Genomic DNA, 26,135 nt, shown 5'->3' with positions numbered 1-26,135 from the left:
TCACGTGTTTCTTTCCAAACTACACGAGTAACAGAAATTTCCCCTTTGCTTAAGCAGCTTTGCAAACAGCTTTGTATTCTTTAGGTATCTGAATTAATTTGGAAAGGGATTGCTGTTAAGACTATTTTACATTTGTAGTTTTCTACTTGATTCTTTTTCTTTTATTTGATATATGTTCGTAAGGTATTTTCTTTGTATTTTGCTCTGCAGCCTAGAATTACCATCATCTTCTTCCAAATTGCTCAAAGGAATCCCATTTTATTAATTCTTTCTCAGAAAACTGTGTAGATCATTTGGGTGACATCACAACCAAACAATCAAAGCAATAATGGCTTAAGTGCCAAGACTGGCATTAAACAAACTTAATTAACTTTTTATTTATTGAACCTTATTTTTTAGTAGGTCCACAAACTCACAAGTACTTATATCTTATCCTAGAAAGGACATGGAAATGCACGAAGCTATATAAACTATGACTCTAACTTTTAGTATGTTCTGAGGATCAGAGAACATCAACATTGTTGAAAATAAGTATTTTATGCTCTCTTAACTCTTCTGAACAAAACAATGGGCAGGTTCCTGTAGGTGGTCAAGCATTCAACATATGGCCATATTGTATTGTCCACAGCTGACTAAAACAATGATGGGAAACAGTTCAAAAACAGCTCTGGTGAAAATCAGCAACAGGCAAACAAAAGAGATCTATCCAACTATAACTTTAATTCAGTTGGTAACTGGTTGAACCAATCAAATCTTGGTGCATCAAGTTATGCATACAGAAGGTACAGGTGGTAATGACATATAAATCCTGAGAGGCAAAAAAAATTCAGAGGTGAAGAATTTAAAAACGAATTAAACCAAAAGTAAGCATATTGGTATTTTCACTGAAAAAGAAGTTCACATCACTGAAATACAATGGAGTAATAATCTGATCTTGGGATTCACTGGTTCTAATGTATGTTCCATAATCAATTAGCCTTTAGTCTTATCGTACCTACTAGGGGTGCTGTCTCAAAAATGGCAGGATGATCTTGGTTCGTTTCCAAGGCAAACCATTCAACATCACAGTAATCCAAGTCTGCAACCACTGATGCCAAAGAAGCTGAGTTTGACCAGTTCTATGAAGACCTATAAGACCTTCTAGAACTAACACCAAAAAAAGATGTCCTTTTCATCATAGGGGATTGGAATGTAAAAGTAGGAAGTCAAGAGATACCCAGAATAACAGGAAAATTTGACCTTGAAGTACCAAATGATGCAGGGCAAAGGCTAACAGAATTTTATTACGAGAACACACTGGTCATAGTAAACACTGTTTTCCAACAAACCAAGATGTGACACTATACATGGACATCACCAGATGGTCAGTATTAAAATCAGAATGATTTTTTTTTTTTTTTTTTTTAGCAGCCAAAGATGGAGAAGCTCTACACAGTCAACAAAAAATAAGACCTGAAGCTGACTATGGCTCAGATCATGAGCTCCATATGGCAAAATTCAGGTTTAAATTGAAGAAAGTAGGAACAAGCACTAGGCCATTCAGGTATGACCTAAATCAAATCCCTTATATTATACAGAGGAGGTGAGGAATGGACTCAAGGAACTAGATCTGGTAGGATAGAGTACCTGAAGAACTATGGATAGAAGTCTGTAACATTGTTCAGGAGGTGGTGATCAAAACCATCCCCAACAAAAAGAAATGCAAGAAAGGAAAATGATTGTCTGAGGAGGCCTTACAAATAGCTGAGGAAAGAAGAGAAGTAACATGCCGGGAGAAGGGAAAAGATACAGCCAACCGAAAGCAGAGTTCCAGAGAATGGTAAGGAGAGATAGACCTTCTTAAATGAACAATGCAAAGAAATAGAGGAAAACAATAGAATGGGTAAGACGAGATCTCTTCAAGAAAACTGGAGATATCAAAGGGAATATTTCATGCAACGATAGGCAAGATTAAGGACAGAAGCAGTAAAGACCTAACAGAAGCAGAAGAGATTAAGAAGAGGTAGTAAGAATACACAGAAAAGCTATGCAGAAAAAGGTCTAAATGACCTGAATAACTGTGATGGTGTGGCCATTCACCTAGAGCCCGACATCCTGGAGTGTGAAGTCAAGTGGGCTTTAGGAAGCATTACTATAAACAAAGCTGTGTAGATGTAGGTGATGGAATTTGAAATGTAGCTTTTTCAAATCCTAAAAAATGATGCTCCATTCAATATGCCAGCAAATCTAGAAAACCCAGCAGTGGTCACAGGACTGGAAAAGTTCAGTTTTCATTCCAATCTCCAAGAAGGGCAATGCCAAAGAATGTTCAAACTACCATACAATTGTGTTTACTTCATATGCTATCAAGGTTATGCTGAAAAGTTCTTCAGGCTATGCTTCCGCAATACCTAAACCATGAACTCCCAGGTATACAAGCTAGGTTTCAAAGAGGCAGAAGTACCGGACTTCAAATTGCCAACCTTTGATGGATCATGGGGAAAGGCAGTGCCAAGAAAACATCTACTTCTGCTAAAGCCTCTGACTCTGTGGATCACAACAGACTGGACAATTCTTAAAGAGATGGGAATATTGTGTGGCCTGGTTTTTAACACACTGTGGACAAGTATGGAGCCATAGTCCCGGGGTTGCAGACCTCTGTTTTATAGTCTTTCCTCTGTATCGATATCCTACTCTTTTTATAAGAATAGGAGTCGGATTGGATTAGGGCCGCCCCTGTGCTGTGTGGTGCTGTGCTTAATGGCTCAGTCCTATCCCACTCTGCGACCCCACCCTGGTGTCCTCATTTAAAGATCCTATCTCCAAGTTTAGTCACATTCTAAAGTACTGGAGGTTAGGACTTGAACATGTAAATGGGAATGTGGGGGTGGGGATTGAGCCTTTAATACTAATAAACAGGATAACATTCCTGCAATGAAAGCATGCCCAAGAGACATGCACAAAAAAAGATAAAAAGTTTACCTTACTCTTGCAAAATTTGTTAAAGTTTCAAAGAAACTATTAGGAATTATGAAAAACATCATCAATCAATGTTAAAAAAATCGAGACATGATATTGGACATGATGATGTAAAAAGACATCTGATCATGTTAGAAATATGAAAATAAAATTTAAAGTGAAAGGGAAACAGTAATAAGTATTTAGATAATATCAAGAGGAAAATGCAACACTATATATATGCCTGGCAAAATCAACCTAGAGTGAATAAAACCTAACACTTTGAAATTTTCTAGCAAAATTGTTATACTTAAGAGCAAAATGAAAAACATCCTTGAGCTTTCAGACAAAATGCTCATATATGAAAAAATAAACTTATACTGACATTAGACTTTTGAACAGTAATGTTTTGTACCAGAAAACTGTAAGAGTCTAAGGAAAGAAAGTATGATTAAAAGATAATTATATCTATCCATGTAAAAGCCATGAAAAGATTTTAAGAATATGAAAGAACACAGGAATATTGTTTCCAAAAGTTCTTCCTTAAGAAGTCTAGAAAATTATCTTTAGAAAATGAGAATAACTGAGGATATCAACTTGAAACTGGTGAAAAACCTTGAAAAAATTTATTTCTATAAGAAAAAGGCTAAGTGATAAACTCAAGGGAGATGATGAAGTATGTGTAACTTAAATGCTCTGCCATTTTAGTTAAAACAGAAGTGGTTTATAAAATTGAGAGAGACATGAAAGCAGAGTCAATTCACTAATTTCCTTTAAGTATTAACTGGGAGTAAAAGAGATGACTTCAAATTGAATTTGGAGGGAATGAGGGAGAAGAAGGAAGAAAAAGTTGCTAGTTAATATTGTTTGTAAAGGGAAACAATAGACAATATTTCTTAAATGAGAAGACTAAGAATATTCTAAAAATTATTAGTATAAAGTAACCATTAATCTAGAATCTAAATATTAAAATATACAATGCAAGAATAAATGACCACATATTGATATATATATATGTGAATAAGAATTTAAAATATGAGATTAGATGTTATATATATATATATAATTATAACAATAAATAAATCAGCTTAAATCATCAAAAGAAAGAAAATATTTTTGTTAAAAATTATGCACTATATAAGAGACAGACCTAAAGAAAAAAACCCTTCAAAAGTGATAAAAATAAGCCCAACTGAAAAGTAAATAGAGGTTAAAATCTTGATATCTGATAAAGTAAAACTTAGACCAATAAAACAGTATAAAATAATGAAACTACAATTTTTTAAAAGTTAAAAACAATATTTGTTAGTGAAATTATGTCACTAATTTTATGCAAAAAATGAAACAGTTTTAATCAGCAGTTATAGCCATGACAAGAAGAAATGTTTAAAAAGTAAAATTGAATACCTCTTCTTATCCAAAGCAGATCAAATTAGCAAATTTTATAAAGACATTGAAGTACTGAACACTTATCATCAATAACTTAGACTTTATATATTGAAATCTTAACCAAGAGATACTGCACTTCTTTAACTGCAAAGAAAATGTTCATGCAAATTGACCATTTTTGTGCCACAGAGGAAATCTTATTACATTCCCCAAAATAGAAATAAAATATAGAAGATTATCAAACACTTTAAATAAAACTAGGAATACATAACAAAATTGAAAAACATAAATTTCTTCTACCCAGAAATTAATGTACAGCGTTAACTCTGATGAAACTGGAAATAGATATCAAACTGCAATACGTCTCAAAAGTTTAGCAGGCCATTACATAATCTGAGATAAAATTGAAGTAATTATCAGAGGAAATTTAATAGAATTAAATCACATCAATAACCACTAGAAAAATAAGACAAATACTGTTTATTTTTAAATTATTTAAAAGCCAGTAGTAAATTAATAGACTTCCCTGGTGGCTCAGATGGTAAAGAATCTGCATGAAATGCAGTAGTGAATTAAACCAAAAGAAAACAGAAAGAACTTGAGGGAATTGTCACTTAAAGTATGCATTAGATTATTGGTACTAAATCTGTGAAGAAAAAGAATTCCTAGCCTCATGAAGTTTTTAGGCAGCTTGAATAAAACGGTCAGTTTAAGAAGGTAGATAGTTTTCTTTTTTCTTCCCAAGTTGCAGTGTTCAGATAACAATTATTAACACAATATGGACATAATTTAACTATACATGCAAACCTTTAATATTTTATTATTTGAGATTTATAATAGAGATAGTGCTTATCAATAGCCACAAATTGAATCCCTAGTTTCAACAGTTTCCTCATATAAATAATTTGCAGTGTATTTACTGTTTATTTCAGGAGAGTAAGTGTTTTTCTTTCTAGAATCTATTAAAATATTATTTTCCTGTACATTCAATGTTTGTAAGAACAGTTTGATGGATATGATGGTTTCTGTTTGATCAATGTTAATTTAAAGCTGCTGGATATCCTTGGAGAGCTAATCAAGAAGGTGGAAATTTTTCCACGTTAATGTTGTCAAGTGACAGTAGATTTAAGAGGTAATGAACATTATTTACTTAAAAAGAAAATGTTTTCCCTTATGCAATTACTGTTAGAGGAATCATTAGCTACAACAAAAGCTCTATGAGTCAGTTAAACATATGTCTCATTCCATAATTTATACTTCTTCTTAACAGTCTGTGATCCCTTGGGTCACAGATTACTTTAGAAATACAAAGAGAACCCTAAACTAAATAATTTCTGTTATAAAATGAACATGTAAATTATCTGCTAAATTACTTGTACTTAATTAGTAATTTTGCATAATGATATACATTCTCTTTGGGTCTCTTCAGACTCTGACAGATAATACTTAACAAATGTTTCTTAAGTTCCAATTACAGCACAAACCTTGAAGAAGGGTACTATTAATCTAAATATGCAAATGTGACCAATCCCTGTATTCCTCAGGCAAACTATCATTCAACATTCCTACAAAAGGGTGCCTTGGCTCCTTCTGAATACAGTGTTTCTGTTTGTTGTTTCTTACATAAGAGGCTAGAAATGTCCTTTTTTTTCTTTTTTTGAAAGTTTGTAAGTGAATAACACTTTGTACAAGTTTTAGAATCAGCTCATTTCAGTTTTATTTTGGGAATTAAAATTTAAAAACTATTTATCTTCTGATGCAAAAGCTTCTTTGGTAGTTAACATTAAAATAACCATGTTAGACATGGCTGCTACTCCTCACATCAGACAGTATTCCCCTTGAGTTGTTCTAACCTTGTTCACACTAACCAAACTGTTACTTTGTTTCTTCAGCTGTGTCCTGGAATTCACTTAGAAGAGCAATGCATTTAGCTCAAATAGAAGGATCAAAATATAAAGTATGTTTACTTAGGAGATATTTATTGAGTGCCTACAATGTGCCAGGCTAAGTCTTGGGGATGGAGCAGTGAAGATGGCAGACAAGTTTTCCCCTCTTTAAGAAAGGGCAAATTCAGATTATGTATGTATATATGGGTGCATGTTATGTGTGTGGAACTGTATGTATGTGTGTGGATGAGGGAGAAAAATAGATAATGGATGACTAGAGGAACAAAATAAATAATATATAATCAGAATTTATGAAGTGAAAATAGACAGGGTTCTTTAATAGAAACTTACTGAAATAAAGTATCAGTCAGTGTTAAATAGGGCCTAGAACTGCATTCCCTTTTACACATATATACAAAATAGATTTTATACAGCTCTCGTGTGCATCAAAGTTAAGTACTGAGTAAATTTTGCAGAGATTGAACTTTGTTTGGAGGTTAACCAGGAATTGTTTAACATTTTGAAAAATCATCTCATCTTTGGTAATATAATTTGTGATATATGAGTCATCAATACAGCTTCTGCACTGACACATATCAGTCTATGATTGCATAGGTACGATAATGGTGATCTTAGATCTTATTTTAAAATATTGGGCTTCCCTGGTGGCTCAGCTGGTAAAGAATGCTAAATATAAAGAAAGATGTCAACATTATTTGGTTAAATTTTGTTGTTGGCTTTTATCTAACTTCATTCTAAAATGATAATATATTGACATTTTTTTTTCTGGTTAAGCAACAAAAATATCAAGAGTGAATGCAAATTTTAAAAAAGAGACACTGACCACACAATTTTGATATTTAAAGACAGTTTTGAAAAGTATTGTACTTTCACTGGGATGTTCAAAAAGTCTTAAATCCAGAATGATCAAGACTTCTTTTCTTTCTTATATGAAGTACAAATAATATAAAATAGGATGACCTATGCAATATTAAGGCTTCTCAGGTGGCTCAGCGGGTAAAGAATCTGCCTGCAATGAAGGAGACTCAGGAGATATGGGTTCAATCTCTGGGCCAGGAACATCCTCCAAAAGGAGTGCATGGCAACCCACTCTAATATTCTTGTCTGGAGAATCCCATGGAAGGGAGCCTGGGGGTCTACAGTCCATAGGAATTCAAATGGTCAGACGTGACTGAAATGACTGAGCATGCACACAATACAAAATTAGAGAAAAATTTATCTTGCCAACTGTATATAAAGTAATTTGTATTGTGGTGATAGTTCAAATGTAATAATTTATTTCTTTTCATTGAACAAAATTACCATTTTTATATAAATCAATGAGAAAGCAAAAGTAAATGAAGTATATAACAAGCTGAGGTTACCATACACACACTTCAAAAAGAATGAAAAAATAATAGAGGAGATGTCATTTAAAATAACAGACTGTGGTACACAGAGTTTGTCAATATTTGAAACCTTTAAAATCAGTTCACAGAAAAAAAAAAAAATTCCCTCTTCCAATGATACTGCTTGTACAACAGATGGAACACTAACTCGGGTTAGTGGGTGACACAGCTTTACAGCCAACTTAAAAAAGAAACGCCAGGTGTTTTAGAAATTTATTGCATTATTCATCAATAGCACTTAGTTGCCAAGAACTTTGAAAAAGACTTCAAAAATCAATGAAGTTACTGAGCTATTAATGCATGATGTATCATAATAATCAATGTAAAATGTATAGTAATTTCTGGAATGATAGATTATTTAGTAACCTTTTATTACCATTTTGAGCTACAGTGATATTTCAAAGAAACTTTAAAAAATATTTTCACCATTGTTGGTTTTTTTCAGTGAAATATTAAAAATTGAAACTAAAATATAGCAAATGGCATGATAAATTTTTTAGATATATTTGCAGAGTTAAAATAAATCTGTCTTGGGCTACATGGAAATGAGGTGTATCTCACTAAAGTGTGGGGAATAATCAGGGAATTATTAAAACCTGTATGTAATAGAATAGTCTTAGTCATGAGAACTTTTAGTTTCCAATACTGGTTGAAATTTGATAGGGACGTACTTAAACTGATTTGGAAGCATCTTGCTATTATTTTTTGGTTGCTGTCAAAAATTATGATTCTAAGTTAGCATGAACCTTAAATATTGAATTTATTTGAAGTGAATGAGGAATGTGTTAGCCAAACATTTGGAGGAAGAATTAACTTATGTAGAAAATGACTTTATGACATGAGAATGACAAAAGGAGTTGAGTTATAAAATTTTTTGGGTCCAGTTAAGACTTTCATGCTCATTTCTTTGGAAAGAATTACATATACCTATAAATTACATGTACATTTGCAGCTACATGTTTATTTGAAAATAATTATACATTGATAGTGTTTTTACTGTAAAAAAAGAAACTGCAAATGTTTTAACAGGGTATTTGAGAGAGTTATCAACAAAATTATTTTGTAAGTAAATTTAAATAATATTAATTTAGCAGTGACTCAAGAAAAGTTGAGATTATATTGAAATTCATTAATAGAATGTTTTAATATATTTAATACCACTTTTGTCTACATATTTTTTGTTTTTATCCAAAAATGATAAATCTATAGTATGTAAGTTATATACTAAAACTATTATTTTTATTTTCATTGCTTTTCAAATATAATCTGATACTGACACCAATGTATGCCTCACAACTTTCATACAGTCTTTATTGTTTTTAATTGAATTTTTTTGTTCACCTCTCCCTCCCTCTGTTCCTCCCTCCCTTCTTTCCTTCCTTCCTCCCCTCCATCCTTTCTTCTTTCCTACTTTCCTTTCTCTGCTTCTTATATGGAGCAGCTCTACTAGTCTTAAATTATTTTATGTATCCCCAAGCATCGAACTACTGCATTTTTTTTCTAATGTAGCCTTGCTCAAATTTTATATCTTGAAATACATTTTTAATAAACAAATCACCTTTCTTACTATTATCCTTACATTATAATCTGATTGATAAGATATACTTTTAAATTAAGTGTTTGTAAAATTATCAATGAACTTAGTTTCAGAATAAGTGTAAATTATGAAATTTTATTATAAATATGTTCAAAGTTAATAAAGTTAAGAATTATTGACTTATCTCTACATATGTTAAAATAAAAATCAATTTTTCACAAGTCTCAAATATAGCAAGGGATGAAATTTAATAAAATTTTATTTCCTTTCATGTAGAATTTGGGGCCAATATAACCACTTTACTGGTGTGGCATCTGAACTCCTTTTATATCGTTCACTTGCCCTTTACAACATGGCTTCCAATGCATTGTTATTCCAGCTTTTATCATCCCATCTCCTTACTAACTAGAAAGAAGGAGGGGAAAGAAAGAGGCCAGAAGGTCAATTTGCTTATCTCTTTTTAAAGCATCAGTATGTTTCTTAACATGGGCACACATGTTCTAAATTAAAATTCTTTTTATTAATTAAAAAAAAGGAATATCACTATTGCTGACTATTTACAATGGCCAAGAAGCATAGAAGCAGCCTAGATATCCATTGGCAGATGAATGTATAAAGCAGTTGTGGTACCTATATACCATGGAACATTACTCAGCCATAAAGAGGAATGAAGTTGAGTTAGTTGTAGTAAAGTGGATGAACCTAGAGCCTGTTATACAGAGTGAAGTTGGTCAGAAAGAGAAAAAGCAAATATCATATATTAGTACCTATATATGGAATTTAGAAAAATGGCACTTATAAAGCTATCTTCAGGGAAGGAATGGAGATCCAGACATAGAGAATGGACTTGTGTATACAGGGAGGGAAGCAGAGAGTAGGATGAACTGAGAAAGTAGCATTGACATATATACACCGCAATGTGTAAAATGGATAGCGAGTGGAAAGCTTTTATGTAACACAGGGAACTCCGCCTGGCTCTTTGTGATGACCTGGGGTCGGGGGATGTGGGGGTGGGAGGGGGCTCACGAGGAGGGGGATAAATACATATAGTTATGACTGACACGTTGTTGTATGGCAGAAATCAACACAACATTGTAAAGCAATTATCCTTCAACTAAAAATTCTTAAAGGACTTCTTCAAAAAGTAAAAAAAAAAAAAAAAAAAAATTGCAAGACAATATACTTATTGGGGAACACTTAGCTGACACTGAAGCACCCAAATAAGATAATAAGCAATTTTCAAGTAGGTTTGTGTCTTGTATTTTTTCTAATGTATCACCTAGGACAGTACTTATGCATATATAAGAAATGAATAAATGTGTGAAAAATGAGTGGTGTGAAAAAATAAATGATGCAAACCAAAGGTCACACAGAGTTAATAAGAGGTTAACAAGATAAACACTTGATGATAAACTTTTTATTTTCTTCATATGGAGTAATTCCACTCTTTTTATTTACCAGTGTTGGTTGGTTTTAATACCACAAATGTGCTTAATTTGAGGACCATCTGTGGGGTTATTAAACTTCCATGTTTCTAACAATTGCATTCAAATGAAGACATCTGTATTTTTATGAACCATCATCATTTCTCTGTTGACTTTTTAGTTATCTGCTCTTTCAATTAGTAAGTGAACTGGTTAAAGTAAGTTACATAGAAAGTTTTCTAGTCATTTTTCACTTATCCTGTCTTTTACAAAGGTCTTTATTTGAAAGGATTAAAAGGAAGAAAAAGAAATCTCATATTTAAATAAATAGTCCAGTGTGTTTGCCAAACCAATGTAAAGTAAAAGTTGAATGCACAGCTTATGTTTTTCTAGAATATCCAAGTTCGGCTGTTAAAAGTATATAGTTACAATCGGCATTAACAAAAGAATTTGGTGCACTTCAACTTAATCCACACAATTGCATTAACTCTTGCCCCCAACAAATTCAATGCCCTGATGCAGGAAATTCTCAGTTTATAAATATGATCTTTTAAGACTGTCACATGGAACCTGAGTGTTCACATATCAAGTTTTATCACAACTGTCTTACCACAACTGAGGCAACTGTTGCCTTATTTTTTGCTCTGACTGCAAAATATTGCCTCCTATTCTGCTTAACAAGTGGTGAGCCTGGATTCTATATTCTTGAAACAAGATGACACAACTTGACTATCCATCCTTATATTACCAAGTCTTATCTTTACAGATAATCATCCCCTGATTTTGGGTTTCTCAAGTGACTGCCCTACAGAAATCAATCAGTTCAATTCTGTTCAGTCGCTCAGTCATGTCCAGTTAATTTGCAATCCCATGGATGGCAGCACACCAAGCTTCCCTGTCCATCACCAACTCCCAAACTTACTCAAACTGATGTCCATCAAGTCAGTGATTCCATCCAACCATCTCATTCTCTGTCATTCCCTTCTCCTCCCGCCTTCAATCTTTCCCAGCATCACAGCCTGTTCCAATGACTCAGTTCTTCACGTCAGGTGGCTAAAATATTGGAGATTCAGCATCAGTCATTATAATACCTATTCAGGACTGATTTCCTCTAGGAATGACTGGTTGGATCTCCTTGCTGGCCAAAGGACTCTTAAGAGTCTCCTCCAACACTGCTGTTCAAAAGCATCAATGCTTCAGCAATCAACTTTCTTTATAGTCCAACTCTCACATCCATACATGACTACTAAAAAAACCGTAGTTTTGACTAGACAGACCTTGGTTGGCAAAGTAATGTCTCTGCTTTTTAATATGCTATCTAGGTTGGTCATAGCATTTCTTCCAAAGAGCAAGTGTCTTTTAATTTCATGGCTGCAGTCAGCATCTCTAGTGATTTGGGGTCTCCCAAAAATAAAGCCTGTCACTGTTTCCATTGTTTCCCCATCTATTTGCCATGAAGTGATGGGGCCGGATGCCATGATCTTAGTTTTCTGAATGTTGAGTTTTAAGTCAACTTTTACACTCTCTTCTTTCATTTTCATCAAGAGGCTCTTTAGTTCTTCTTCACTTTCTGCCATAAGGGTGGTGTCATCTGCATATCTGAGGTTATGTTTTTCCCAGCAATCTTGATTCCAGCTTGGGCATCATCCAGCCCAGCATTTTGCATGATGTACTCTGCGTAAAGTTAAATAAAAGGGTGACAATATACAGCCTTGAGGTACTCCTTTCCTGATTTGGAACCAGTCTGTTGTTCCATGTCCAGTTCTAACTGTTGCTTCTTGACCTACATACAGATTTCTCAGAAGGCAAGTCAGGTGATCTGGTATTCCCCTCTATTTCAGAATTTTCCACAATTTGTTCTGATCCACATAGTCAAAGGTTTTGGCATAGTCAATAAAGCAGAAGTAGATGTTTTCCTGGAACTCTCTGGCTTTTCCCATGATCCAACAGATGTTGGCAGTTTGATCTCTGGTTCCTGTGCCTTTTCTAAATCCAGCTTGAACATCTGGAAGTTCACGGTTCACCTACTGTTGAAACCTGGCTTGGAGAATTTTGAGCATTATTTGCTAGCATGTGAGATGAGTGCAATTGTGTGGTGGTTAGAACGGCTTTTGGTGTTGCCTTTCTTTGGGATTGGGATGAAAACTGACCTTTTCCAGTCCTCTGGCCACTGCTGAGTTTTCCAAATTTTCTGCCTTATTGATTGCAGCACTTTCACAGCATCATCTTTTAGGATTTGAAATAGCTCAATTGGAGTTCCATCACCTCCACTAACTTTGTTCATAGTGATGCTTCCTAAGACCCACTTGATTTTGCATTCCAGGATGTCTGGCTCTAGGTGAGTGATCACACCATTGTGATAATCTGGGTCATGAAGATCTTTTTTGTATAGTTCTTCTGTGTATTCTTGCCACCACTTAATATCTTCTGCTTCTGTTAGGTCCATACCGTTTATGTCCTTTATTGTGCCCATCTTTGCATGAAATGTTCCCTTGGAATCTCTAATTTTCTTGAAGAGATCTCTAGTCTTTCCTATTCTATTTTTTTCTCTATTTTTTTGCATCCATAGCTGAGGAAGGCTTTCTTATCTCTCCTTGCTGTTCTTTGGAACTCTGCATTCAAATGTGTATATCTTTTCTTTTCTTCTTTGCCTTTCACTTCTCTTCTTTTCTCAGCTATTTGTAAGACCTCCTCAGACATCCATTTTGCCTTTTTGAATTTCTTTTTCTTGGGGATGATATTGCCTCCTGTACAATGTCATGAACCTCCATCCATAGTTCATCAGGCACTCTGTCGATCAGATCTAATCCCTTGAGTCTGTTTGTCACTTCCACTGTATAGTCGTTAAGAGATTTGATTTAGGTCATACCTGTATGGTCTAGTGGTTTTCCCTACTTTCTTCAGTTTAAGTCTGAATTTGACAATAAGGAGTTCATGATCTGAGACACAGTCAGCTCCTGGTCTTATTTTTGCTGACTGTGTAGAGCTTCTCCACCTTTGGCTTCAAAGAATATAATCAATCTGATTTCAGTATTGATGGTCTGGTGTTGTCCATGTGTCGAGTCTTCTCTTCTGTTGTTGGAAGAGGGTGTTTGCTATCACCAGTGTGTTCTCTTGGCAAAATTCTGTTAGCCTTTGCCCTTCTTCATTCTGTACTCAAGGCCAAATATGCCTGTTACTCCAGGTATCTCTTTACTTCCTACTTTTGCATTCCAGTCCCCTATAATGAAAAAAACATCATTTTTGGGTGTTAGTTCTAGAAGGTCTTTTATGTCTTCATAGAACTGTTCAACTTCAGCTTCTTCAGTTTACTGGTTGGGGGCATAGACTTGGATTACTGTGATATTGAATGGTTTGCCTTGGAAATGAACAGAGATCATTCTGTCATTTTTGAGATTGCATCCAATAACTGCATTTCAGACTCTGTTGTTGACTATGAGGGCTACTCCTTTCTTCTAAGAGATTCTTGCCCACAGTAGTAGATATAATGGTCATTTGAGTTAAACTCACCCATTCCAGTCCATTTTAGTTCATGGATTCCTAAAATGTCAACATTCACTCTTGCCATCTTCTGTTTGACCACTTCCAATTTACCTTGATTCATGGACTTTACATTCCAGGTTCCTATGCAATATCATTCTTTACAACGTCAGACTTTACTTCCATCTCCAGTCACGTCCACAACTGGGTGTTGTTTTTGCTTTGGCTCTGTCTCTTCATTCTTTCTGGAGTTATTTCTCCACTGTTCTCCAGTACCATTTTGGGCTCCTACTGACTGGGGAGTTCATCTTTCAGCTTCCTATCTTTTTGTCTTTTCATACTGTTCACGGTGTTCTCAAGGCAAGAATACTGAAGTGGCCACTTCAGTATTCTTGCCTTGAGAACAGAGTTGGATACATTTTATTAATCTCATGCGTTTGTGTCAGAAGAGTAATTGAGACACTGGTTGCCAATATCATCCAGATAATTCAGTGAAATGTTATATATATATTTCCAATATCATCCAGATAATTCAGTGAAATATATATATATATATATATATATATATTTTCCTTCTTCTTCTTCTCATTTATCATATCATTTTCCTAGATTTCTTACATAAGACATTTTGGGGAAATGAAGAATAGGCAATAAACATACACATTTTAAATCATGTTTCTTACCTAATGCTATTTTTCTTAAGCAATACTTATTCGCCTTGATTCTCATCTTTCTTTGAATAAGCACTCTCAAAGGAGACTTCTAGATTCCTTGTATATGCATACCCTTGGTAATCAGTTCCAGTGGCTCATAAAACATGTCAAAATATATCTGATCATGGCTGAATCCGTCTTAGTTTATCCAGCTGAAACACTGGCCTTATGAATAATCAATATATCATCGATATATGCTCATGCCTAATTAAAAGTCTAATTGAACAGTCAATAAAGTATTAAATATCCTAAATAGATTAGCATGATTATTATGAAAGATGTCCATTCTTTTTTTTTTTTGAAAGATGTCCATTCTTAATTTTTTGTGTGTTCATGCTAAGAATTTCCTCCTAATTTAGACCTTTTTCATGATAGCAATATGGTTTCTTAATTCAAAAAGGTCTCTTATGCATACTGGATAATTAGCAATCTCATTATGACTTTGTGTTTGAGTTTTGGAGGGATCGTATGTGCTCTCCTGGATTTTGGAATCTAGACTCCAGTCCGTGTTCCGCCATTTTCTGTCTGGGTTTACTGTATGAAAGTTTTGTTTAGTTTCAATGCTTTTTATTTTTTCCTTAAATGTGAGACTAATGGTGCCTAGATCTGAGAGCTACTATGGGAATTACACAAGAGAAGGTACAGAAAAAAATACTTGGGAGATAAGTATTTCATAAACTGTAGTTATAGTTATTATTTTTAACTTTAGGAGATGTCAGTATTAGTTTATTGGTGAGTATATATTATTTTGCTTAGAAAATCTGCTCCAGAACCCTGTTATTATTATTACCTTAAAACAACAACAACAACAACAAAACATTATTGTCTTGCCAACAAAATGGATTATTTTCAAGAATAGCAGAGGAATGAATGGCAATTTAGGACAAGCAACCCATAGCAAAAGCCAGTGGCAAGTCTAATAAGCAAAGAACAGGAATGCTACTTCATACAGAAAAAAGGAAATTCAGAGAGGTTATTTTGAACCAAGGTTCACTTACTAGGAGTTCAGGATGGTGTGCTGTTTCCCTTTGGCTGGGCTGGATGCTGGGCAAGGAGCATTCTTTCTATGAGGGCCTATAATTAATGCTTCCTGTTGAGGTCTGTCACTGACTTGGAATGGTAGCGCCTGAGGGCTTCCTCTTCTGCCCTTCTGACTCCATTTTAAGTGAGATTCACTTTATTCTGTTTTACACATATGTATATTAAAACATAGTTAACATAAAATTCTACTGAGGAAATTGTTTTTTTCATATAATACCTAAGTGAAATGGTAAATATTTGGGATATTAATTTATAATGTCATCTGTTAGAATTACACTATACAATACAATACAATGGTAATTATGTAAGAGAATGAATGTGTTAAAAGTTTATTGTGGTGATCATTTGGCACTATGTAAATGAACCAAATGATCACATCATATACCTCAAACTTACATATGTTATGTGTCAATGATATATCTAATAATGTTGGGGGAAAAGTTAGGGAACAGTCCTATGTAATGTTTGTCTCTATAATAATTTCTAGAAATGGTTTTTAAAAAGAAAGACACAGAGGCAGAGATTTGTGTGATGTGTTTACCAGAGTGCCTGGGGCCACCAGAACAAAGAAGGATCCTCCTTTGGAGACTTCATGGGAAGTATAGTCCTTCTGATACCTGATTTTGGACCTCTGACCTCTAGCAATGAGAATAATTTTTTTTTATGTTTTAAGCAAAATAAATAAATAAATAACATTTCCAAATAGTTAACATTCTGCATTTCTAGAGAATCACTTGTCTCTAGAATGTAAGCATATGACTGACACTTTTACTGATTGGATGCCTCCTTATTGAACTTGGATGCAGAAATGAATAACACCTGGCAACTGGTATACACTTGTTTTAAGAAGCACACAAGGTTTTCAGTTATTCAAGGGCAGCTGTGTGACACTTCCATCGGGCGACAAGCCCTGAGAGTCATGTGTGTAGAGCAATGGATGAAACAGACATTAATTATTGTCTGAGCTGGAGGAGTCCCTACACCATGGTTACTTATTTTCTAGATTCCATGCATCTGACTGCTTTGTGCCAAGCTGTGAAGTATCCAGGATTGACTCTCAAGCACTCCTGAAAATGCTCTGAGATGTCTAAAATTCTTTAAGAAATCCCCCTCTGTTTAAATAAACTGGAATGGAATCTGTAAGAATATTTGCAGAAACAGACTTGTTCCTCCTTCCTTGATTTATCTAATTAGGTAGTGACCGTTGACACCCTGCTCTGAAAAATGGGTTTTTTAGCACACTTATACAATCTCCCAACTTACTTCATCTTGCAAACTTTTCTTTTTTGGTTAGTCTTATATTTTTTAAGTGTAGAACATTCCCCTTAACTCATTACTCAGGAGTGGTATATACTTATTAAGTTTCTTTCAATATAACCTTTTACTCCACAAATATCTCATTCACTGCCAGTCATATCATTTTTTTTCAGTTGGCAAGACTTAAAACATTATATTCTGTTCTAACCTTAATGTAAGAATACTGCTAGTATTCTGTAAAGATTAAAGACTCTAAAGATTAAAATCCAAGATACTCAGCTTTTTAATTTATGATTTGTTGATTATTGGATGTTGTAGAAACAAGTATTGCAAATGGACTTGCATAAAGAAGAAAACGTCTGTATCTCAGATGAAAAGAACAAACTTTTGGACTCAGTGGGAGAAGGAGAGGGTGGGATGATTTGAGAGAATGGTATTGAAACATGTCCATTACCATATGCAAAACAGATGACCAGTGTAAGTTTGATGTGTGATGCAGGGCACCTAAAGCCAGTGCTCTGTGACAACCTAGAGGAATAGGGTGGGGAGGGAGGTGTGTAAGGGTTTCAAGATAGGGGTGACACATGTATGCCTATGGCCAATCCATGTTGATGTATGGCAAAAACAGTCATAACACTGTAAAGTAATTATCCCCCAATTAAAACAAATTTTTAAAAAGATATTGAAAAGAAGAAAAAGTGTTATTTTATGAAATCAAATTTGTAGCACTTAGTAGTATTCCAAGAAAAATAAACAATAGATTTCATTTTCTTTTATCATATCACTGCTCAAAATATTTCTTTTTCTCAGTTTGATTCATATTTAAATTGTATGTTTTCAGTAATGTTTTGTTTTTCACAGAGTCTATGTCATCCCCATTTCTTGGATTAAAAAATATAATTATTTTCCTTGGAAAGATGCAGAGGAAATAAATACTCTCAAAATTTCATATCTCAAATCATTTCTCTGACTCATCTTGTTAATATTTAGTTACTTTAAAAATGTGTATACAGATGCATTCCTTAATAATTTTATATCATTTAATCAGAGTTCCTGTGGAGATTCTATACAAAGTCAATTCTTATTCATTTTAAATAATCAGTCTTTCTTGCTTATTATTTTAGTGAACTTTTTTTTGATCTTTGGCTTTCTCAAAGCCTATTTATACATATCAACATATTGTAACCCCTTTCATTTTTCTACTCACTTGTGTCTTGCAATTTGAAACCATTGATTATTCCTGCCTTTGATAACCCTTCTCTGAGGCATTTATTTTCCCTCTTCCATTATTGCTCTGATAATCTCAAACTCCTTTCACATGAAAATTGGAACCCCTATATTCATTAGCCCTGTCTCAACTTTTTTTCTATTTACATATATGTGTATATTTGAGGAGTGTTATTAGTGGTTAGTAACTGTTAGAAACTTTTTCTTCCAGTTCTTTTTCTCTCTAAAAAATGTTTTAATACATCTAAGCATTCCATTTTATTGGCTCATTTTAAAAATATTAACCTGTTTTTGACTAAAAGTTAATTTTTTCAAAAGTTAACTCCTTAATATGTCAAGGCTATTGATTTAGTTTTTAAAATTCTCTTCTTAAAATATATTCTCTCACTAAATTATCTACTTCTTTTTAACAATTTTCTAAATTATTTTTTCTTGAAATTTCACTTTAGATAATATTGATTTTCCTTTGAAATCTATTAATTTCTGGATGGCAGTCCTTGTTTATAGATAACTGAGGTGAATTTTGTTTGCCATTATCCAGGCATGTTTCCCTAGAAGCATGCTGACCACAGGGTTTTTTAGAATTTTGTTTCTGGTGACTGTTGGTTATACTTACAGGTAGTGGGTTGGATGATGGGGTAGATAGACAGCCCATGGGCAAGTTCTACCTCTGTTATCCAACATATCCAATCCAACCTCAACAACTGTTCTTTCTTCACAACATCCTTTACCATAAACATGCCCTGGATTAATTATACTTTAAATAGATAGGTATAATTATTTTTCAAAGCCAAGCTAACTAGGAGATAGCACAAGAACAAAACACATACACACACACACACATATGTAATGTAATGTGATGGGGAATATGTAATGTGACAGGGAAGCCTGGCGTGCTGCAGTCCATGGGGTCAGGAGTCGGGCAAAACTTAGCGACTGAATAACAACATGTAATGTGATAGCACATTTATATTTACTTCCTAAGCATTTTATTTCATACGCCACTAACTTTATCTAGAAATGTCTTTCCTAAAAATCTCCAATAAATTCAAAATAAAGTAAATGAAGCTCACAATTGTTGAAATATTAATTACATATTGGCAATTTTATACTAACAACAACCTCTTGATATTTATTTATTCATTCATTTACCTTTTCACTTATTCTACTAAATTAATATTCCTTCTCTGTACTTGGTACTGAAATGAGTTGTAAGGGGTTGAGGACTGATATTCCTTTAAGTGAGGGAGATTCTATGTAAACGTTTTGAAAACACATGGACTGATATAAAATATTACAGATTTTTTTAAAAAGTGATTCTAATGTGAGTGATATACTGAGGGTTCAGAAGATACTGGGAAATATTGCTCCAATGGGATCCTTACAAGCATTCTGTAACATTGATGTTATAATGTTAGACATCTTGTCTGATTTATGTTTTGCTTTGTGTGTATTCAGCCATGTCCACCTCATTGAGACTCCATAGACTGTAGCCCACCAGGCTCCTCTGTAAAATGGGATTTTTAGGCAAGAATGTTGTAGTGGGTTATCATTCCCTTCTCCCGGGGACCTTCCTGACCCAGAGATCGAACCCGCGTCACTTGTGTCTCCTGTGTTGCAGGCAGATTCTTCACCCTTTGAGGCACAGGGGAAGCCCAATAGCAGGTTCTATTTTAAGCTTTGAATAGCTATTAACATTTAGAATTTACAGATAGATAATGGATAAAATAATCTAGTCTGATTGTCCTTGACCCTCATACACAGATCACTTTATATGCAAAGCCTATACTTCAGCATTATGGTTATCTGTTGTAAGAGTCATTTTCTTGATCACTGTTCTGTAAGATTTAAAGGTAATTAGTGGGGGAACCTGATTTCTTTTATCAAAATTGTTTCTTATTAAGTTGCTTCTTAATTAGAGATGTGTTTCATTTAGGTGAATGTGTGGCATTTAAGCAACACAAACCAATATTTAGGCTGATATTTCCCTATCAGAAATTATAAAACATTCAAAGTACACTTCAATAACTCAATTATATACAAGTCTACAATATAATTAATTTACTGTATGTTCTACCACAGAAAGATTTTTTTAAATTGAAGTATAGCTCATTTTTGACATTGCAGTTAGTTTCAAGTGTACATCAAAGTGATTCAGTTATTTTCTTCAAATTATATTCCATTATAGGTTATTTTTGGAGAAGACAATGGCACCCCACTCCAGTACTCTTGCCTGGAGAATCCCAGGGACGGCAGAGCCTGGTGGGCTGCTGTCTATGGGGTCGCACAGAGTCAGACACGACTGAAGCGACTTAGCAGCAGCAGTATAGGTTATTTTTCAAGATATTGAATATAGTTTCCTGTGCTATATTGTAAATTCTTGTTGCTTATCTATATATAGTAGTTTATTAACACCATACTCTTAATTTGTTCCTCCCTTCTCTCTTCTCTTTGGTAACCATAAGTTTGTTTTCTATGTCTATGAGTCTCTTTCTGTTTTGTCTATAGATTCATTGGTGTTATTTCTTAGATTCCACATATAAGTAATATCATGGAGTATTTGTCTTTCTCTATCTGACTTATTTCACTAAGCATTATATTTTAAGTCCATCCATTCTGCTGCAGATAATACTATTCATTCTTTTTTATGGCTGAGTAATATTCCATTTCACATTTTTAAACCATTATTTATTGATGGCTACTTGATTATTCCCATTTCTTGGCTATTGTAAATAGTGCTGCACTAAACTTGGGGTGCAAGTATCCTTTTGAATTAGGCTTTTATTTTTTTTCTTGATATATACCCAGGAATGAGATTGCTGGATCATATGGTGGCTCCATTTTTAGCTTTTTAAGGAACCTCCAAACTGTTTTCCATATATTCCTGCCAACAGTGTAGGACAGTTCTCTTTTTTCAACACTCTCCCCAGTATTTATTATTTGTAGACTTTTTGATCATAGCAAATCTGAATGGTATGGAATGATACCTCATTATGGTTTAGATATGCATTTCTGTAATAATTAATGATATTGAGCATCTCATGCTTATTAGCCATCTACATGTCCTTTTTGGAAAAATGTCTATTTATGTCTTCTGTCCATTTTTTGATTGGTTTGGGTGGTTGTTTTTTTTAATATTTGATTGAATTAGCTGTTTGTATATTATGGATATTAACCCCTTGTCTGTCACATTATTTGCATGTATTTTCTCCTGTGATTTAGTTTGTCAAAAATTATAGATTTTAAGTGTTCTTTATGTTGCTATGTCTTCTTAATCCCTAACCTTTCAAAGTCTTTGGTTGGTACTGATTATCTCATCTATCTTGTAACAAAGATTATATGAGAAAACTTTGTAAATTGTAATATTTGCATCAAGTTGATAGTGTGCAAAAACTGTTTTTTTCCTCATGTTCAATAGTTACAGAAATGATCTCAATATTATCCAGTTGATGCCAAACATATAAACAAGGAGTATGTTTTTGACAAAATAAACAAAGCTTTCAAAAATAGTATACACCTTCCTATGAAGTTTATCTTATAAGACATCTGGTATTTTAAAAAAAACTGTGATATTTATGCTGTTTGATTAGCACTGTAGTTCACATGTAAAATGGGAGAATATAAACAATGATTTAATTCAGAACTTTGGGTTAAAATGAGTGGGATTTCTTGAATAGAGTTAGCAATCTGGAGTTCCATTTCTTTCTATTACCTTATTTTGTCTAGCACACTTTTTATTTTATAGTAAAATGAAAAGCCAAGCAAGAATAATAGGGACATTATGTTGAATATAAATGAAGGCAAGGTAAATTTTAGAAGAAAATAAATATGGATATGGGTGATACTGAAATAGAGTTCACCCTAAAGGTTATGTCATAGTATGTTATTCAAACTTATGAGTTTCCTGTTCCTATACAAATAATTTTTACTTTCACATAGATAATTAAAATGAATTCTCTTTGTTGTTTGAATTTCCTTTTTCCTTGATTCAAAATTAGTTCCCTTAGAGGGGTGGTTTGTTTTTCTGAGACAAAACAATTCACTGTCTTTCTTTTTCCTCTTTGGAGTAGGCTGAAATTTTTAAATTCCTGTTTAGTTTAGCTACTACTAATTTCACCTATGATAGCTTTAAAATATGCTAAACATTGGAAAGACTCATTAAGAATAAAGAAGTTTGTATTTAGATAAACTAGAATGTTGACTCTGGAAAATATATATAAATACATATAATCTTTAATTAAGGTGATTTTTATTCACCTTTAATAAATATTATCATGTAAGCAATTAAGTTTGAACATAAAATCTTCAAACAGTTGTTGTACTCAAAATTGTGACTTGTGTTTTACTTATTGGACTAAATATTAATTTGTTCTGTTAACTTTATAAAAATTCCTTTAGATAATACTCTTGGCCTATACTATTGAGGAAATTATCTGTGCTAACTTAATTTGGGGAGGAACCCTGGCTGTCTGTAAGGCTAGGATTTTGAGAAGGGGTGTCTTTTACCTCCATATTGCTGACATGGCTGACAATTTGAAAGTCAGTGTGATAGGTGGTGCTTCTCATACTGGAAACAAGTTGGCCACACAGGAGTTTCTGATCCTCTCCTTTGGTGGAACAAACTTCAGGGAAGCCATGCACATTGGAGCAGAGGTTTATTACAACCTGAAGAACATCATCAAAAAGAAATATGGAAAAGATGCCACCAATGTGGGGGGTGGTGAAGGCCAATTTGCTCCTGGGAAATAAAGAAGCCCTAGAATTGCTGAAGAATGAGATCAGGACAGCTGGTGTACCCCTGAGGTTGTCATTGGCATGGACTTGACCGCCTCTCAGTTCTTCAGGTCAGGAAAGTATGACCTGGATGTCAAGTTGCCCAGTGGTCTCAGCAGGTACCCCCACCTGACCAGTTGTCAGACCCTTATAAATCCTTCATCAATAACTCCCCAGCAGTGTCTATCAAAGACCTTTTTAACCAAAATGACTGGGAAACTTGGCAGAAGTTCACTGCTAGGACAGGAATCCAGGTGGTGGGGAATGATCTCTCAGTGACCAGCCTGAAGCAGATTTCCAAGGCTGTGGTTGAAAAATCATGCAACTACCTCCTGCTCAAAGTGTACCAGATCAGCTCATAACCAAGTCTCTTTGGGTGTGCAAGCTGGCCCAGTCCAATAGGTGGGGCGTCATGGTATCTCATAACTCTGGGGAAACTGAAGGCATCTTCATTGCCAACCTTATGGCAGAGACCTGCACTGGGCAGATGAAGACTGATGTGCCTTGCCTATCCCAGTGCTTGACCAAGTACAACCAGATCCTCATGACTGCTGAAGAACTGGGCAGCAAAGCTAAATTTGCTAACAAGAGCTTCAGATGAGCCAAATAAGCTGGGAACAGGGGAGCACCTAAATCTTTCAGTCACTAGTTGGCTGGTTAGAATGTTATTCTTGATATTTGCGCAGATAGTTCAAGGTCTCCCTTGATACTTGCAGGGGCTTCTGATAGTTAACTCCTTCTATTATTCCTGTGTTGTTCTCTCACTGCATCCTTAGAGCTGCTTCAGAAGCCAGGTTGACCATCTGAAACCCTGTTGGAAACTTTAGTTCTATAATCATGTCATTGACCCAAATCATTGTTTTTCTCATCTCTCTTCCCACCAACTATTTGGAGTCATGAGTATCTATAGTATAATCTCTAAGGTGTCCACAGGCAATACCATACTTAGTGGTCTTATGTGTAAAATGAAAAGGCCTCAGTGACCAGTAAAAAGAAATTAATGTATCGGAAAGAACAATTAATTAATAAAAGTTAACATATGAGGAAAAATTTATATCCCTTTATTTTACTCTTATAACATTATAATATATTCTTTTTGGTGAACAAAGAAACATTCAAATTAAGCAATTTTTACAAAGTACTGAGAAAAGTTTAATTATGTTTTGAGATATAATGATTTGCATGCACAACTGTGAAATCTTAGTTTTTGTTCTTTTTATTTTTTTATTGTGAGTCATAACATACATACTGTAATGTATATCAAACAGTAGGAAGTACAACTTAAAGATTTTCTCACAAATGCATCCGTAATCACAGACAGATCAAGAACAGGACTTTTCCAGCCTTCTAGAAGTCCCTTGCATGCCTCTTCCAATCCCAACTCCCTATTTCTTTCCCTAAAATAAACATTATCCTGAACTCTAACACAGTGCAATAGTTTTGGCTGCTTTGTACTTCATCTTCCTAGAGTTATATAGCATGTACTCATTTGGATCTGACTTCAGTTGCTTGACATGTTTGTGTGACCCATCCCGACTTTTGAGTGGTTTTATTTACTTTAGTTCATATATTTTCATGGGTATATAATGTCTCATTTATTAATATTCCCAAATTTACATATCCCTTGCTTATGGACTTTTAGGTTATTTTGAGTTTAGGCTATTATGAAGAAATTTGTAAAATGTTAAAAAAAAAATCTTGACTGTAAAGCAATGGTGGATGTGCATGTATTTCTCTTGTGTTAGGATTTAATTAATTAATTAAGCTCTATTGCTAACTCAGATACAAAGCTTAGGATTCCAAGAATGTCAAGAGTAGGGAGGTTCTGTACACTGAGTTGGAACTTGGAAAATATATTCCCCAGGAATCAAAATGAACAGAGTAAAAGCATAGCCCTTAAAGGGATTACCATCCAGCTTTGAAACACCTCCATCCCTAAAATTGGCTTAATAAACTGAATTGATTAAAATCAATCACAAAATTATTAGCACAAGCATAGCTGACCAAACAACTCAGAAAACAACAAAAATGTTCTGTCCTTAGTCTTCCTTGAAAGGAATAACCATAGTAGCAGGCTTGGTAAATATGCCTGGGCCCAACAAGAACTCCCTCTTATTGAGTCTGTAATAGACACTGTGACCGCTGAATGCTCAACAGATTAGCAGTAGAGCCTTAAGTGAAGCCTTTGGTAAGGCACCATCCTTTGAGCGGCTCAGTTAGCCACCCAGGGATAGATTGATTACACTGGATCCTTTCTATCCTCAAAGAGTAAATAATTTATCCTCATGCTTGATTGATACATATTCTGGGTGACCAAGGAGACTTTAAATTTCCCCTCAGCTTAACAGATTTAGACAAGTTTCTTCTAACGACAGACCCCTGACCTGCCTTTTCTTAGAGCATTTACTTCAGAAAACTTTCTGGACTGTAAATTCTTGTTCTGTTCCTTTGAAATGTATGTAAATCTGCTTCTAACTTCTTGTCAGTTTTATAGCTCAGGAAATGTCTTTCTCAAGGACCTGGGAACCATCTCTTTGAAATGTAAACATCAAAGGCGATAACACCCCGATTTCCTAGTCTCTGAGGGAGGGGGGAGCTATCTTCATGAGGCAACACTTAACAAACACAAATAGCCAAATTACAGAGAAAAAGATTTGCAAACTCAGGAAAAAATCAGTGTTCTGGACACACACCTTAGATCAACCCTACCCACAAAATCCTCCAATACTCTTCCACGAGCTCATCCCAATGCTTATGATATTTCCCATCTTTTATATCAGAGGAGATGAAGTCAGTCTTTCTCTTTATTGAAGCAGTCTTGAAAAAGGTCTTTGGGGGCCTGTTTAACTGTCTGGTACAAGTTTTGCTTTGACAAGGGTGTGGCTTTTCCTTGTCTGTCTGCACTCTCTTGGCCAGAAAATCTACTCCTGGGCTAACAAATTGATTTATTACAATGGGATTATGAATAGTACCTTAGAAAGGCAATCAAAACTATGGAGAAGATGGTGCAATAATTAGCAAAATGTCCATGAAAGCCTTTGACCCTAATACTCTCAATATTC

General features: G+C 34.3%; 1 pseudogene; it reads left to right on the top strand.

Annotated features, from left to right (window-relative positions):
• The first annotated feature begins 1,765 nt into the window (after positions 1-1,765).
• On the top strand, positions 1,766-23,958 carry LOC122693153 (annotated as a pseudogene).
• The last annotated feature ends 2,177 nt before the right edge of the window (positions 23,959-26,135 follow it).

This window comes from Cervus elaphus, chromosome 5, assembly GCF_910594005.1.
Source record: "Cervus elaphus chromosome 5, mCerEla1.1, whole genome shotgun sequence".
Lineage (NCBI taxonomy): Eukaryota > Metazoa > Chordata > Mammalia > Artiodactyla > Cervidae > Cervus > Cervus elaphus.
Note: the sequence above shows the minus strand (reverse complement) of the source record. Positions and strands in the feature narration are given on the sequence as shown.